This window comes from Pelodiscus sinensis, chromosome 13, assembly GCF_052426305.1.
Source record: "Pelodiscus sinensis isolate ZL-2025 chromosome 13, ASM5242630v1, whole genome shotgun sequence".
NCBI lineage: Eukaryota > Metazoa > Chordata > Testudines > Trionychidae > Pelodiscus > Pelodiscus sinensis.
In genome coordinates, this window is record NC_143064.1 from 44549639 (window position 1) to 44564702 (window position 15064).

General features: G+C 44.6%; 1 protein-coding gene and 1 non-coding gene across 3 annotated transcripts in view; both read right to left on the reverse strand.

Moving 5' to 3' along the window:
- Nucleotides 1–15064, reverse strand: part of PCDH19 (protocadherin 19) — a 115762-nt gene that overhangs the window by 91315 nt on the left and 9383 nt on the right. The gene's annotated exons all lie outside the window — the stretch shown is intronic.
- Nucleotides 4024–4187, reverse strand: LOC112543772 (U1 spliceosomal RNA). Its single transcript, XR_016350623.1, has one exon. It is a non-coding gene; the product is annotated as a U1 spliceosomal RNA (small nuclear RNA).

The following is a 15064-nucleotide window of genomic DNA, read 5'->3' on the forward strand; positions in this document are numbered from 1 at the left end:
AAATCAAACAAGCTATTTTGCCTGACTCTGTAGTGAACCCTCTACAGAGGGGGTGGGTCATGAAGGGGAAGGGCATATGCGCCACTAATTTCATCTCCTTCACTGGCAACACCATTGCTGTCAGTTCAAACCAAAGGAAGTAAACAATCAGGACCATGGCCAGCACAAAAGCAATGTGCCAGAAAGGGGATTGGTGGGGGAGGGGGAGTCTTCTAGCTCTAGGAAGTTAAAATAAGTCGATTGTCCTGTGCAGTTAAAGGCTGCATTTGTCTTGAACACATTATTAAATGGCAGTGAAGATGGATCCAAGACAGGCTGAATATGACTTTGCTAAAGTTTAATAGAGACAAGAACCAGAAACCAAAATTTGGATCAGAACTTCCCCAGATTTCAGGGGCACTTGATCTGCTCCAGGTCTACCTCTAAACATGTGTAGACACTGAGGTTCTTATTAACCATACTGATGTATTACAAACACAGTATTAGTGACCCAGGGCTGACTTCACTGCTACAGTTAGTGCCTTACATTTTGAGCAGTCCAATTCATTTAAATGAGAATACATGTGAGTAACAGTAGCAGAAGCCATGGAATGTTCTCACAGTTTCTCCAAAATACTATTGTACTATAACAGAATGTATTTAAAAAGTACAATACTGTCCACACATTGCTATAGATGCAGAGGGGGGGGGGGGTGTGGTGTGTGTGTGTGTGTGTGTGTGTGTGTGTGTGTGTGTGTGTGTAAACATAAAATCTATGTTTGAAAAGAAGATCTTTGTATTTGTTAAGCAATCCTTGTTCAGAAGAACAGGCATTTGTAGAAATAGTAAACTGATCATTTTCCAATCAGACATATCAAAGTTGCGTTCACACGCCCAATGCTGTCTAGGAAGATCGCTTGATAGTACCATATGAAACAAAGAAGCAACTTTGAAATGCAACATTCAGCTGCCTTAATTGTGTCTTTCCCACCATCAGATGCTTCCGTGAAACAGAAGAGTAATTCTTTAATTGTTGTTTCTAATGCAACACATTAAACTGCTATGTGCTTAAACTAATACATTTAATTTTGCAAGCCACTAATCTATTATAATAATCAATAGTACAGAATTTAGCTGCATTATAAAAACAGGCAAAAATCAACCAACACGAAAAAAATTAATATTGAATCTTATGTTATCCTAACTCATTTAGTTTAATAACAGTGAATGATATTTTCCAAGCACATTATTCTAGCAATAAAGAGGCAGAATTATTTGATCTCCTTCTAACCTTTATGATTCTAAGCAATCTTTTTTGACCCAGATTGACTGAAGCAACATCTGCAAAGCCTTTCAAAAAATTGTACTCAACATGCACTGTCAGTCCATAGCCAAAGATAAATGTTATTATTTTAAAACCATCATCCTACTAATAGATGAGCAAACCTACTACATTAGCATAGCCTGCAGATCTCCAGCATTGGTGAGAAAGTGCCAGAGGGTTTTAGCTTAATGGAATTTTACATACCTGACTTAGTATGGGTTAATGCAATCCACTAACATAGGAATTTTAAAACCTGCCCTGTGGCATACACCTGCCATTACAAAAGATGGTATAATCCGACAAGCTCAAGACCCTGAGAGGATGGTAAAGGATTCATGTCCATATCTCTTGTGGCCAATAGAATGCAGAAAGGTAGAGACCTTCTTATGCAGCTCAAAGATGCTATATGAAAATTGGAGTTTATTTCTGTATTTATTTGATTTAATGAAGGGTTTTTTCCCCTCCTATGAGTTTTTTTTTTTTTTTTTTTTTTTACTTGCAGTATACTGAGTAGTTCCATCAGAAGATACTGGATATATAAGCCATTGAGGAGAAGATGCAGAACAATAAATGTAATGCACATTTTTCAGAGCATCATTAACTATCATTACACTAACCTTAGCTACCCTAACAAAGAGGCAGCAACTAACTGGGATTCTGTGTTAAACACACAATATAATAACCACTTGTCCAGCTGGCATAAGCTATTACTTTGTCCTGGTTTAAGATGCTGCAACTACTTCAGTCTTTTCTTTGATATGTCTCCCCACTGACTTCAAGGGTAGCTTTGCCTAAGTAGGAACTGTTGAATCAAGCCCATAATGCCACTTTTCCAATTATCAACCTGATTCTTATTCTTGCACACTCAAAACTCCCGCTAACATCAGCAGGAATTCGGGATAAAGAAGACCGAATCCCTACAAAATAAGCATCTGCTCAAGATCACAGAACTCTATACATTCAGAGCACACTGCAATTTAAATTGAAGAGTAGAATTATTTGCTACAAAGAAGATCATCCTGTATTTTAACTGGTACTCAACTACGGCCTTGACATGGACCAATACTGCATCACGTATCAAAGCAAATCCATGCAACCTAGCTGCAGAGCAGCGAGCATGCACAGCTACCAAGACAGAGCTAGGGTGACAGTGGACAGCAAACTAGACAGGAGTATGAAATGCAATCTGGCTGCAGGAAAAAAAAAAGAATGGCTAATGGAGTTCCGGGGCTGAATATGTAGGGTTCTTGTTAAAAAACAGGGTGGGAACAGTATTTCTGTATCCTGCATGTAGGTTACTGCATTCCATTCTGGACATCTCTTTCCCCAAAAGACAATTGGCAGATTGAGGCTTTACAATACGGCTACATCTAGACTGGCATGATTTTCCAGAAATGCTTTTAACTGAAAAGTTTTCAATGACAGAATTCTGCTAGAGACAGCTAGCAACTGGCAAAAGGAATTTGACAGATATAGATAATGAACATGCAAACAAAACAGAGAGGGATCTGGGTGTGATCTGAGAGATTCCATAACCAGTGTAAACTGGAAATCTCAATTTACGTTAGTGAAGCCATGCTGTTTTACAGCAGCTGAGGATCTAGCATAGTATGTAAACATCAGGGCAGAGCAATTTCATTAAGGAGGAAGAATATCTTTTGGGAGGAAAAAAAAACCACACCTTTGGGAGAAAGATGGAGCTCTCAAGCCTACTAGCTTTGCTGACTGACATGTTTCCAGTGCATCTCATCAAAGCGATTCCCAGATTCAACAAACTGTTAGGAGAGAACTGCTAACAATGCATTCCAGTCAGATGAGCGATGGCTAAGCCAAACAGCAGCCCTCTGTGGAAGTACCAAGCCAGGCTGGTGCGAGGTGTTCTGGGCATAGAATTCCAGCAAGGCTCAAGAGTATAATGAGATGTGATAACGAGGGGACAGATTTGTAAGTGGTACAACCGAGGCATAACGAATGCCCGTTGGTTCCAAGAGTGACAGAAAGGCGGGGGGAAAGCAAGCAATGCCACAAGCTCTCTCAGATGCTTTGACAGGAGCTTTGAGTGCTAACATCAATGACCACTTGGAGTTAGAAATTTGGATCAAGAGGCCAGGGAAACCACTGGAAACTATCCCTCTAGGGTGAAGCTCTGGCTCCAATAAAGTCCATGGCATAATTCCCACTGACTTCAACAGAGCCAGGATTTCATCCTAGTCCTTACTTTGTGTACCTAAAAACACAAATTTCAGGTTCTGTTTGCCAGCTGGCCCTTAACTGCAGATTGAGCATCTCCAATTGACTGTGCCAAGCAAAATATGTGTTTAAATTGTAGAACCGCAATCCATACTGTTTTGAAATTACTTTAAACCACAGTTTTTGCAACTGATTATAGCAAGTGGGAGAGAAAGAGAAAGAAAAACATCCCATTATTGTAAACTTTGCTCTGGAAAGGAATCTTACTTCACGTAACATTATCAGAACTAGTTTGGAAGTTATTTTAAGAAGGAAAACATCTGATAGTTGAAGCGCAAAAAGAAAAAGCCCACTACAAATATTTAAAGAGTCATTTCTAAGTATTTACTTGCAGTGTCTTCTTAACCCCAAGCCTGACATGTGATCAGGAGCATGAGAACCAGAACAAAATAAAACTAACCAGTTTCATTTCAGAGTCCAAACTGAAATGAAAAAATAGAGAAACAGCATAATTTGCTCCCCCCCCCCCCCCGGGGAAAGCGCGAATGCAGTCCCCCACTACCACAAATTATGCAGTCGAGTTTCTCGCATTTGGGGAAATCGCAGGGATCAGCACACCCACAGTGCAATGGATGAGCCTCACCCTGGGAAAACCACCTTCGTGATCATGGTATCTCCCCTGCCAGGTAAGAAACAGCATAAATGGAAGAAAGCTAATGAGATGTTTAGAAGATTGAAATTCTATGGTCCCAGCTTTGGAGTGGTCTCGAGGAGGAACCCTTCCGTGTGCAAGACCTCCTTGGGGTCTCCCTCTTCCTCCAGGGTAAGCCTTACAGCTTCACCGCCTATGTAGATTGGGCCAGCAGCACTCATACTTCCCACCATCTGCATCATTCAGCAAGTCCCACCGAGACAGATCTCGGATAGAGATTGTCACTGCGAGGCGCATTAGTACCAATCACACCACATTGTCCAAACAGCAGGGTTTGTTAGTTAACTGGAGTAAAGCATAGGAAGTTCCTAGGGTAGTCTAGAGAAATGAAGGTTAATGCATAGCCCATTCTGGTTAGGCCAGTACCCAGTCGTGCTTTAGTAAACCCCCTGGTTCAAGCTCTGTCCATCTCTCCATCGGACCTCTGTCATCAGACTCTGGATGAAGGACCGGACTCCTTCCAGCAGTCAATTCTTATCCCCACCTCTCACTTGCCCAGCCCTTTGTTCCGAAGCTAGGGAAATGCTCCCCCACGGGGAGGTGGGGAAATTCATATCCCTCTGGGTAATAGGTTGCTAGCGGTCAATGTCCAGGCATTGTTTTCTCAGAGCCCCACAGCAGCGGAGCATACGGCCCAGACAGCTAGGCAGCTAGGCACCATTCATACCTGCGTCTTGCTCTGTCCAAAGAACAAAGAGCCCTTTTCCATCCACCAGGTAACAAAGCAGCATCAAAACTATTGGCATCATTTTTATGAAACCTCATTTTCCACTTTGTCTCAGTGTGATATTGGCAGCATCTCAACACATTTGAGCATGTTTTTGGATCCACTCCACTGGATCTCTGCGCCCTGGCAGAGATCTGTGTTTAATGAAGGACCACCGCCTGGACCCAAATGCAGGACTGGCAAGCACATGACCTTCTCTCAACAGAAGTGATCCTCTACTCCTCTGCCCCTCATGCACCCCTTTATACCTGTGCAGAGCGAGTGCAAAGTGGCTTCAATGCCCAAACAGGAGGAACATTTCACACTCACTTTGCACAACTATAAATGAATATAAGACAGCAGAGAATCAAACCCGCAATGTCCATTTTTACTGATTTAAGTTTTATTTTCCAAACCAGTACACTTAAAAAGCACAAACAAATCCATGCCAGATCCTGCTTCCATGCAAGGCCAACTCTCAAATGGATACTAAAATCAATCCTCCTTCCTTTGAAATCAGTGCTAAAACTCCCTTTAGCTTTAACTGGAGGGCTGTGTCTACACTGGGCCACTTATTCTGGAAAATCAGCTGCTTTTCCGGAATAAGCTGCGAGCTGTCTACACTGGCCCTTGAATTTCCGGAATAGCAACGATGCTCTACTGTACAAAATCAGCCGCTATTCCGGAAAAACTATTCTGCTCCCGCTCGGGCATAAGTCCTTATTCCGGAACACTGTTCCGGAAAAGGGCCAGTGTAGACAAGCCAGTAGTCTTTTCTGGAAAAAAGCCCCGATCGCGAAAATGGCGATCGGGACTCTTTTCCGGAAAAGCGCGTCTATATTGGCCACAGACGCTTTTCCGGAAAAAGGGCTTTTCCGGAAAAGCAGCCTGCCAATGTAGACGCTCCTTTTCCAGAAAAACTGAAAACGGAATAGTATTCCGTTTTAAGCAGTTCCGGAAATTCATGCCAGTGTAGACACAGCCGAGGTGAAGAGCTTTGAATCTGCTGCAACATTGACCTTGCAAGTGTTTTGGGGTGGGACCACAGCCCTTTATTGTCAGTATAAAGAGAGAAACAAAGAAATGTTAAACAAGGTCCTGGCCCAAGAAACCAGGAAGTGAGAATGAGGATCACTGCAATCAATTGTTAAAACAAGAATATGAGCTACAGTATTTATCTCTGTTGCAAGGTATTCAAATGAAATTTTCAAAACTGAGAGCTTTGAAGCGACTGCATTAGAAGAAGATGCATAATTTAGTTAGACTGACCTTCGAATGGAATAAAAAGCTGCTTATTTCCATAATGTTGGCCTCCAACACTAGAAAAGGTCAGAGAATGTATCATGATATACAAAACAGTTCAGGAATAGTTAAGCTGAGAGGTTCTCAGTGACTTGCAATTATGTGGCTATTTAATATGTATATATTTTAAGTGACTGTTGAGTGTTCTTGAGAGGTTCTGGATTTCCAGCATAGGAAATGAAGTCTTCTAATTACCCACATGACAACTATAAATATTCACCAGCAGCAAGAGCTGTGTTCAAGCTACTCTACCCACATCAGTCTTGGCCGGGAGAGATTATCCCCAAGGACAAGTTTCAGTCTCCTTGGCCTTTCCATCCTTGGCCTCTCTACACAGGCTGCCAACAGTGGGGTCAACTATGACAGCAGATCTTGTGAAATGACAGCCTATCAGCTAGGAACAAGACATATTTCCAACTGATTACACAAAACAGCAATCAGATGGTAATGACTCATAGTTGCCACCAACCTGTGCCGGAGACCAAGAGATGACCTAGAGGTACAAGGCTGAATATCCCATTAGCAGTCCCATAAATCAACCAGATGTGTGTTTTGTATCCAGATACTGTGTGTGATTTCCTAAAAGCCAACATTTTCTCATTGCTTCAGAGTTAAACAAATAATAATCAAAAACACCTACTAGTTATATTTAAAACCACAGGGGGTGATGGAGTCATTATCGAATACTAAAAACATCCCTTGTCTTTGCCAAGCTTTTAAAGAAGAAACATTTCCATTAGTATACTACATGACAAAGGTGTGCACGCTCAGAAATGAAGATGCACTAATTAGAAAAGTAACCTGGGCATGCTGATCTCGTTCAGTACAAACCTTAAAAGAAAAGTGCTAAGTTACAGTGACCTCCCAAGGAGAAAACAAGGCTGGCAATGTGTTGTTGTGAAGTCAATCTTCCAACAAGCTGAGCAGTACTAGTGATAATGCTTTAATTATGATCTCTTTAAATAAGCATCATTTCAACAGCATGGCATGTCTGAGTGCTGAAAAGTATCTCGGATTTGGAGGGTTTTATTTTAGTTCTATAAACAGTACTACTCACAGGTGAGCTAAACCCTCTTCAATTACATGCTGGTGTTTGCCTGGTAGAGCCCCACACATACCAATGGCATGGTTTGTAACAAACTGTCTGATGCATCAGACAGGAACAGGCATATTAATGTGAGGGCATTCATTCTGGTAGGAACACCCAAAATGTGATTATAACAGACACTCTGGGGGCTTTTTAGGCTAGCACAAAAAAGGAGAAGCTGGAGGAGGGGAAGAATTGACAAGCAGAGAAGTAAGAGAAAGAACCAAACTAATTTCTTCCAGAATAAAATCCTTTGCTAATCATTAAAAAGTATGCCAGTTAAAACAGCTATTCCAAGCAAAAACTGCCTGTGTTACCCAAAAAATAAAATTGCCTCTTTTGCTCAGAAGATCAGTTCCTCTGGTTAGACAAGCACTCCCAACCTAGCAATGGGGCCTAATCCTACCACCTTTGCCAACCATGTGATGGTTCCTAATGACGTCCATGTGAATAAGGCTTACGTGTGTCGGTGAATAAAGGGCAACAGTCATTTCTGAGCCTATTGCTAGAGGCCACAATCTTAGCAAATGTGGCCTCATTTGTGCTATCAGGAGCATAGCATTGCTGATAGTTTAGCTTGCAAACTAGTATCCCTGGTGCTTTAATACTAGCTTAACACCAGAAGAACTTCGTTAACCCTAGGATACCAGTTATGAGACTGTGGTTTTAGCACACTGTTGACATAAATGTGCACACCCCCCTCTGTGCATCCATACATCAGATTTGCACAAGTGGCTGTGTGGGAATGCATTGTTCCTGTTAAGTAGGCCATGTATGTGTAGTTCTGGTCTGAAAACCTGCCCCCAAAAGCTTACCAGCAAAGAGGAATATCTGAAGGCAGATTCTGAAGTCTTAGGAGAACTCTGCATGTAGCCTTTTGTGTGGGCTGATGATAAACCAGCATCAAAGACTGAAATTGATTTACAACCTCTTAATACACCGCATTTCACATATACGCACGTACCCTCTTCATTACAATACATGTCCTCATGCTGGCTTTCGTACCACTGGAATCCAACATGCTATCATCCTCTAAGAAGTAGCTGCCACCAACACAGAAAAACCCATCCATCCACAAACACAACTCCCAAAGTTCTTTAGAAACAATGAGCAGAACAGGATGGAGGGATATGGCCCTTTTAATGTTGAGGATCACTTCTCTCCGGCTTCTCCAAGGAAAAGCCCACTCATCCCTGGTGAACTTTAGGAAACGGAGGCCAAAAATGGGTTCTGTTTTCCTTTGGCCAGACAACATCCTTTCCAAAGAGTATCCCATGCACCCCTGCTGCAAAATAACTGTGAATAATTCAATATAAAAAGCAGCAAATCCTGACTCTCTTCGCTCACCCTTGACATGGGCGCCAATTCACACTTAATTCAAACTTTGTTTGTGACAAAGAGAGAGCCCGAGCCTGCACAGAAGGAAGTGTTTTGGTGACTCCCATGATGGGAGAGGGCAAAAAGAAAAAACAGCACCCACACAATTTCTAACCACCACATGACTTCAAGGATAGGCTTATGGTATCATGGGATCTGGCCCACGTTCTGGTGCCATAACATCTCTCAGCATTTGGCAGGAGATTTTGAACCATGTGTTTGGAGCTGCTTCCTGTTTGCTCACTTCTAGCCGTCTATACTTCCTCCCTTATCTAGATTGCTGTGGAGTCCACTGGTCATTTCTGGAGTTGGGAAGGAATTTTTCCCCACACCACCATATCAGCCCAAGCTGGTTGGCTTTTTTTTCTTCTTTTTTTTGTGGGGGGGGGGGGGGGGGGGGGAACCTTCCTTGCAGCAGAACTTCACAGTTGGGTTTGGGGCATGCATGGGGCAGGACTTCACCCACTTCTACAGGTCACAGTTTGGACCTACACAATGGGTGTTTGGTTGTTGCAACTTTTGGTCATAGCCTAGCATGGGAACTTGCTGATTGAAGCACCAGATCCAAAAATGGAACACGGGTTACATTACCAGACGAGGGCATTGTGTTTAACTCCCGGGGGACAAAGATGAACCGGGAGCCAAGCTCTACCCCGGGAGAACCACCCCATCTGTATGCTTGACAGCAGAGACAGCTGGGGGTGAGGTCTCTTCCTGCCTCAACCCCCCAAAAAGAGGGAGGGATGAGAGAGTGATGGGTTGGTAGGATCTGACTAGTGTCAAGTCACACTGGAATAATTCCACCCTGGCAGTTTTACTGGCAGACACATTGTTATTTCAGCCTCTTTGGCCCAGCAAATAAAGAAAAAGACTTTTTAAGCAAGGAGTGTCTAATAATTTCTCTCAGAATCACAGTCTAATCCCTGCAGAGATACAGGCTTCATCCCCTCCAGACCCAATGGACAAAAGGTTGGGAGCACAAGTGAGTTCAACTGTAAGTAACAAGACACTGCACACAGCTCAGCTACCTGCTACCATTTGAACTATGCAGCAGAGAAAGAGGAAGCGTCTCCTGAAGAGCATTTGTCTCCACAAACAACTCATCCTCAGGGACTTTTACTTCAAGGTTCTTAACTGTTAAAGTAAATGAGCCTCACATTAAAGACCAGCTATATATCAAGCCAATCCAAACCCATCCTCTGCTAGGGAAATGGTTGTTTTTAGAGACAGTCACTTACTTTTCAGACACAAACATCTCATGCTAGCTGGCATACAAAGCTACTTGGCTTACCTCCGTATTGCATCCTGTATCAGCCAATGCTGTGCCTTCCCATCAGCACAAAAATAGAAAGTAACATGTAGGTTGAACATTAGTAAAATCTCCCTGACACCGAGATCTAATAGACTGCATTGCAATCTCCCAAGGGAAGTAGCAGAGGCCTTATCGCTAGAGACATTTACAACTAAACTGGACAAAATCCTAGTAAATATACTGCAGAGAACAATCGTACACGGACTGGGAGATGGACTGGATGGGAGAAGAGGTTTTGCCCATCTCTAGCAGCTACAATTCAGTTACCTGAAATCCAGGTGGCTGCGTAAGAATCTTAATGGCGAAACAGCCGCACCAGAAGTGTCATAATATGCTCTGTAAACAGGTAATTCCTAATGCACAATAGTTCTGGTTAGTGTAGTACGGTCTGGCACTGAAGAACAGCAACTATGTTCCATTGAGTCACATGGAGATTGCAGGTCTCACTGCAGCATTTTCCTAGCAGATCCAGGCTGGACACGCCCTGGAAGTCAACCATCAGGTTTTGGACTGGGCAGAATGAACTGGAGTTCAGGTCAGGTAAGGGACAATGACTTATTTGCCTTTTAGAAGCACGGATTTTCAGGGGGAGGGGAGAAAAGCAGGAACTCAGACTAGGGTAGAGAAAGCTGCGGTCTGATAACAGACACTGAACAGTTCTGCAATATCCTTTTGTGCAACTTCTGTCTATGTTGAGCATTTGTAAAGAGCCCATCACCAGGCTACTAGGGCCATAATCACTAGTGATGGAGGAAACAAATGCCAAACAATTGGAGGCTGTTTGCACAAGCACCTAAGAGTTTGGATTTTCAGCTGAACTTCTTGGGTATTCCAGATTTCAAGTCCTTCCTGGTGCCACCTGAGTCAGAAATACCATGACAGCCTCTCCGTGACAACAGGGTGGTTGGTATAATTTTGAAAAAGAATGGGTGTGAAAAAAAACCACTCCGGTTTCCTACTTCGCTCAAGCCTCAAAGTAGATTTTGTTTAGACGTCAACGTGAGCTGTGCACAGAGGTTTGGTCAATTCTTCTCCCTCCCCCGCCCCAAACTGGCTCTCTCTGTCTAGATCGGTCCCTGGGATGGGCTCCTGTTTGAAAATGTAAAGAGGGGGACACAAGTCAAGATCCCTGCAAATTCTGCTGCAGCTGCAAGTCTGCACATTCTGGATTGGCAGGAGGAAGAGCTAGGTGACTGAACAGATTTTCTCTATGTACCCAGCAAAGGCCGGGAATTCAAGGCCCAAATGCACAATTCTCAACTAGATGAAGTGACTCAATTTCCCTCTACATCAGGCTTCCCGGTCCCAACCTGCAAACAGGCCACCTAACTTTTCATGGTGGTGCCATTAGCTGCCTCCACTGGCTAGGTTCTCTTGGCCCTCTGTTGGGCTTGAGGAGCAGAGCAGAGGGAAATGGCTTGATGCTGAGGCAGTCTGCATTCCCTGTCAGTCTGCCATGTGTGCTATGCTCCAAAGAGAATGTGGACTATCGCATAGCACAGCTGCTCCCCATGTTGGCTGGCTTCAGCCCCCCACTCACAGAGACCAGCTCCATGCAACTCTCAAGGGGGAGCACACAAGCTATGGGGATGCTACCACATGTCCACTTCCCCCTCTGCACAGATCCATGACAATATTTCCATGCACTCTCTCTGGTTTTGCTTCCTTTGTCACCACATCCGGAGCATCGCTTGGATCTGGCGGGCTGAGGTGATTAAGCCCTCAGAGATCACAGTCAGATCTCTCGGTGCCTCAACAATCCCCATCATACATTTCGTGTGAAGGCAGGGATGTTAAATTGTGTTTAATCAATTAAATCAACTAGTCAACAAGGGGGAAGGGACTGCAGAGCCGCAGCAAGGTCAGCTCCTGGCCACAGGAGCTAACCCTGCTGCGGCACTACCTTTTAAATGTATTAAGAGCTGCCAGGCTCTTTATACATTTAAAAGGCTAAAGCACAGCCAGGGGTAGTGGGGACTAAGGCTGTGTCTGGACTACATGCCTCTGTCGGCAGAGGCATGTAGATTAGACACATAGGCAAAGGGAAATGAAGCCGCGATTTAAATGATCGCGGCTTCATTTACATTTACATGGCTGCCGCGCTGAGCCGACAAATAGCTGATCAGCTGTTTGTCGGCTGGCGCGCTAGTCTGGACGTTCCCCCTGTCGACATCAAAGCCCTTTGTCAGCAGCCCCGTTATTCCTCGTGGAATGAGGTTTACCGGGGCGGCCGACAAAGGGCTCTGATGTCGACGGGGGAACGTCCAGACTAGCGCGCGAGCCGACAAACAGCTGATCAGCTGTTTGTCGGCTCAGCGCGGCAGCCATGTAAATGTAAATGAAGCCGCGATCATTTAAATCGCGGCTTCATTTCCCTTTTCCAAAACAACAAATCTACATGGCTCCATCGACGGAGCCATGTAGTCTAGACGTACCCTAAGCGTGAGCCGGGAATCAGCTGTCCCAGCTCTCACTCAGTCCCCCGCTACACCTCAGTTTCCCCTGCCCCTCTGTAGAGAGTGAGACAGTGCTGGGGGAACCGGCTTTTAAGAAAGCGGCAGCAAGGAGGGAGGGGGAAGTGACCAGTCGCGTCACCGCTCGACTATCCGATAAGCTTCTGCTTATTGACTAGTTGCTTACATCCCTATATGACGGTCTGGCACAGAGAGACCATCAGCCCTTACAGCACTGAAAACTGAGGTCCGAGGAGCTCGTCCATTCCCTCTCCTCAAGGGATATAAGTGACGACACAAACAAAAGAGAGAAGGCCTCGGCGGAGAGCAATTCTCAGAGCTGGATTTGTGCAAGGCCGGATACAAAGGCCAGTGAAGTCCCTGGAAAGTCTCCCATTTGTTTCATCAGGCTTTGGATGAAAACCTCGGAGCTCACCCAGTGTCTAGAGCAGCAGTTCTCAAACGATGGGATAGTGAGTCGTAACCCCCTTTGAACGGGGTTGGGTGACTTAGACTTGCTGACATCCAGGCCCCACTGCCCAGAGCTGAAGCTGAGGACATGGGTGGCAGGTCTCAGGTTGCAGGTCCCCGGCCTGAGGCTGAAGCTCTTGAGCTTCAGCTTTGCCCCACCCTGCCGCCACCCAGAGTGCTGGGGCTAAGGGTTTGCCCCCACCTCCACCCTCACCCGAGGCACTGGGATTTGGGGAGCCCTGGGCTTCAGTCCCCCACCGTGGGGTCGTGAAGTACCTTTTGTTGTCAGAGGGGGCTGTGGTGCAATGACGTTTGAGAACCCCTGGTCTAGAGAGCTGGTCGCACTTAATAGAACTGAAAACCTTGAGCAGGTCCAGTTTAACTCTGGCCTACTGCATGTCAAGCTGACACTGGAGCGGGGAAGAGAAACATTTCCTTTGGAAATACAATCACGTGTTTCCACACGCCACGTTTCAGAGCCTTCTAACAGACAAAAGTTATAAGCAGTGACTGGGGCTTCAAGTTTGGACTGAGAAACAAGGGCATGACATTTCCTTCTGCCAGTGTCCTGCCTCCCTCACAGGAAAAAAAAAAATATACAGAGTTAGGGCTTCTTCAGAGAGCTTCACGCCCAGCTAGATCCAAACTGCATCAGGGAGAATTGTATAAGCAACATGTATTCTGGCTGAGTATGTCTGCTAACTGTATCAGCCATCTCCCCGGATCCTTTCCTCCAGTCCTGCAGACCTCCAGCTGCCCACAGACAGTTCCACTTACTGCCAATATGGGATGGATTTTATGATTGAATGTAGTCTGTAATAATGCATCATGACCTCAGAGCATTCACTACGTTGCTCAACCACCCTATCTGTAGAAACTGCCTGGGAGACTCTGACAATGCTCTGGAGTACTAGAACGGCGGCAGCAGCCAACACCACTTCTGAGACTTTTCTTCAAATAATACCCCTCTCCCCGCCATAAAGGCAGGAATTATTCATGGGACACTGCCCCCAGAATGCTAAAAGCTTTTGCTTGCACGCAAACTTGAGAAGGGTGATCTGAACTCCCTGACACTCCACCTTCAAATATTATTCTAGGCACTGCTGAGATGAGCCTGAATGCCGAGGGGAACCCTAATATTAACAAACTCTAGAATTCTTTGTCTTTTCCTCAAGGCCGCTTGAGTTTAGGATTCAAAGATGGCTGGATGATCAATTTCCCTAATTACACATGCCAGAGACAGGCTTGAGTCAAACAGTCCAGATCTAGATTCTGATCCGAACTCTTCTAAAGTAGGAGGGCATTTGGATTTGGACTTGGATTCTGCCTCAGATCTAAGTCGAAGTCTAAACCGGGCATGTCTACACTTGAACTGCTGCAGCAGGACAGCTGTATTGCTACAACTGTGCCACTGTAGCACCTCCATGAAGACACTACCTATACCCATGAGAGAGTGTCTGCCATCAGCATTAGTACTTTGCCTCTTTTAGACGTGGCAGCCACGCCAACCAGAGATTCTCCCATCGACTTAGTGCTTTCTACACCGGGGTTACGTCTGTTTAATGGCATCCTTCAGGGGTGTGGAAAACCCACAATCTTAAGCGACACAGTTATACCAATCTAATATCCTAATGAAGACCTGGCCTATATAGCAAATTATACAAGTTATCACATACAGGTCAATGCCATTCGGGTATAACCAAAATACCTGATTACATCTTTTATACCAACACCAGAGGTTAAACTGAGCTTTAAATTCTCTGGAACAGTGTTCTATTACTCCAGCCATACCTTCCTAATTGCATTTAAACTCTTTCATTCCTGCAGTTACAGGCTATTGTATTTAGGACTGGTGCTGTGTGCTTGTGCACTAATGCAAAAGTTGTCTAATTGGTAACCTTGAAAAAGGCAAGACCGTCAGATGGCACGTAGAAGTCTGAGGCTGCGATGGCAGGACAGAGGCGGAATGCAAGCAGGAGTAAAAGCAGATGATATATGAAAGACCGAGAAAACTACTAAGAGTCGCTTTTTAATTACAAACTAAATCCCTCCTTTCAGATTCTACGCAGGGTTTTTACCTGGGGACCCCATGACAACGAGACCAAAGAGTGGTTATTCCTACTCTGGGATCACAAAACAGTGCTAATGCAA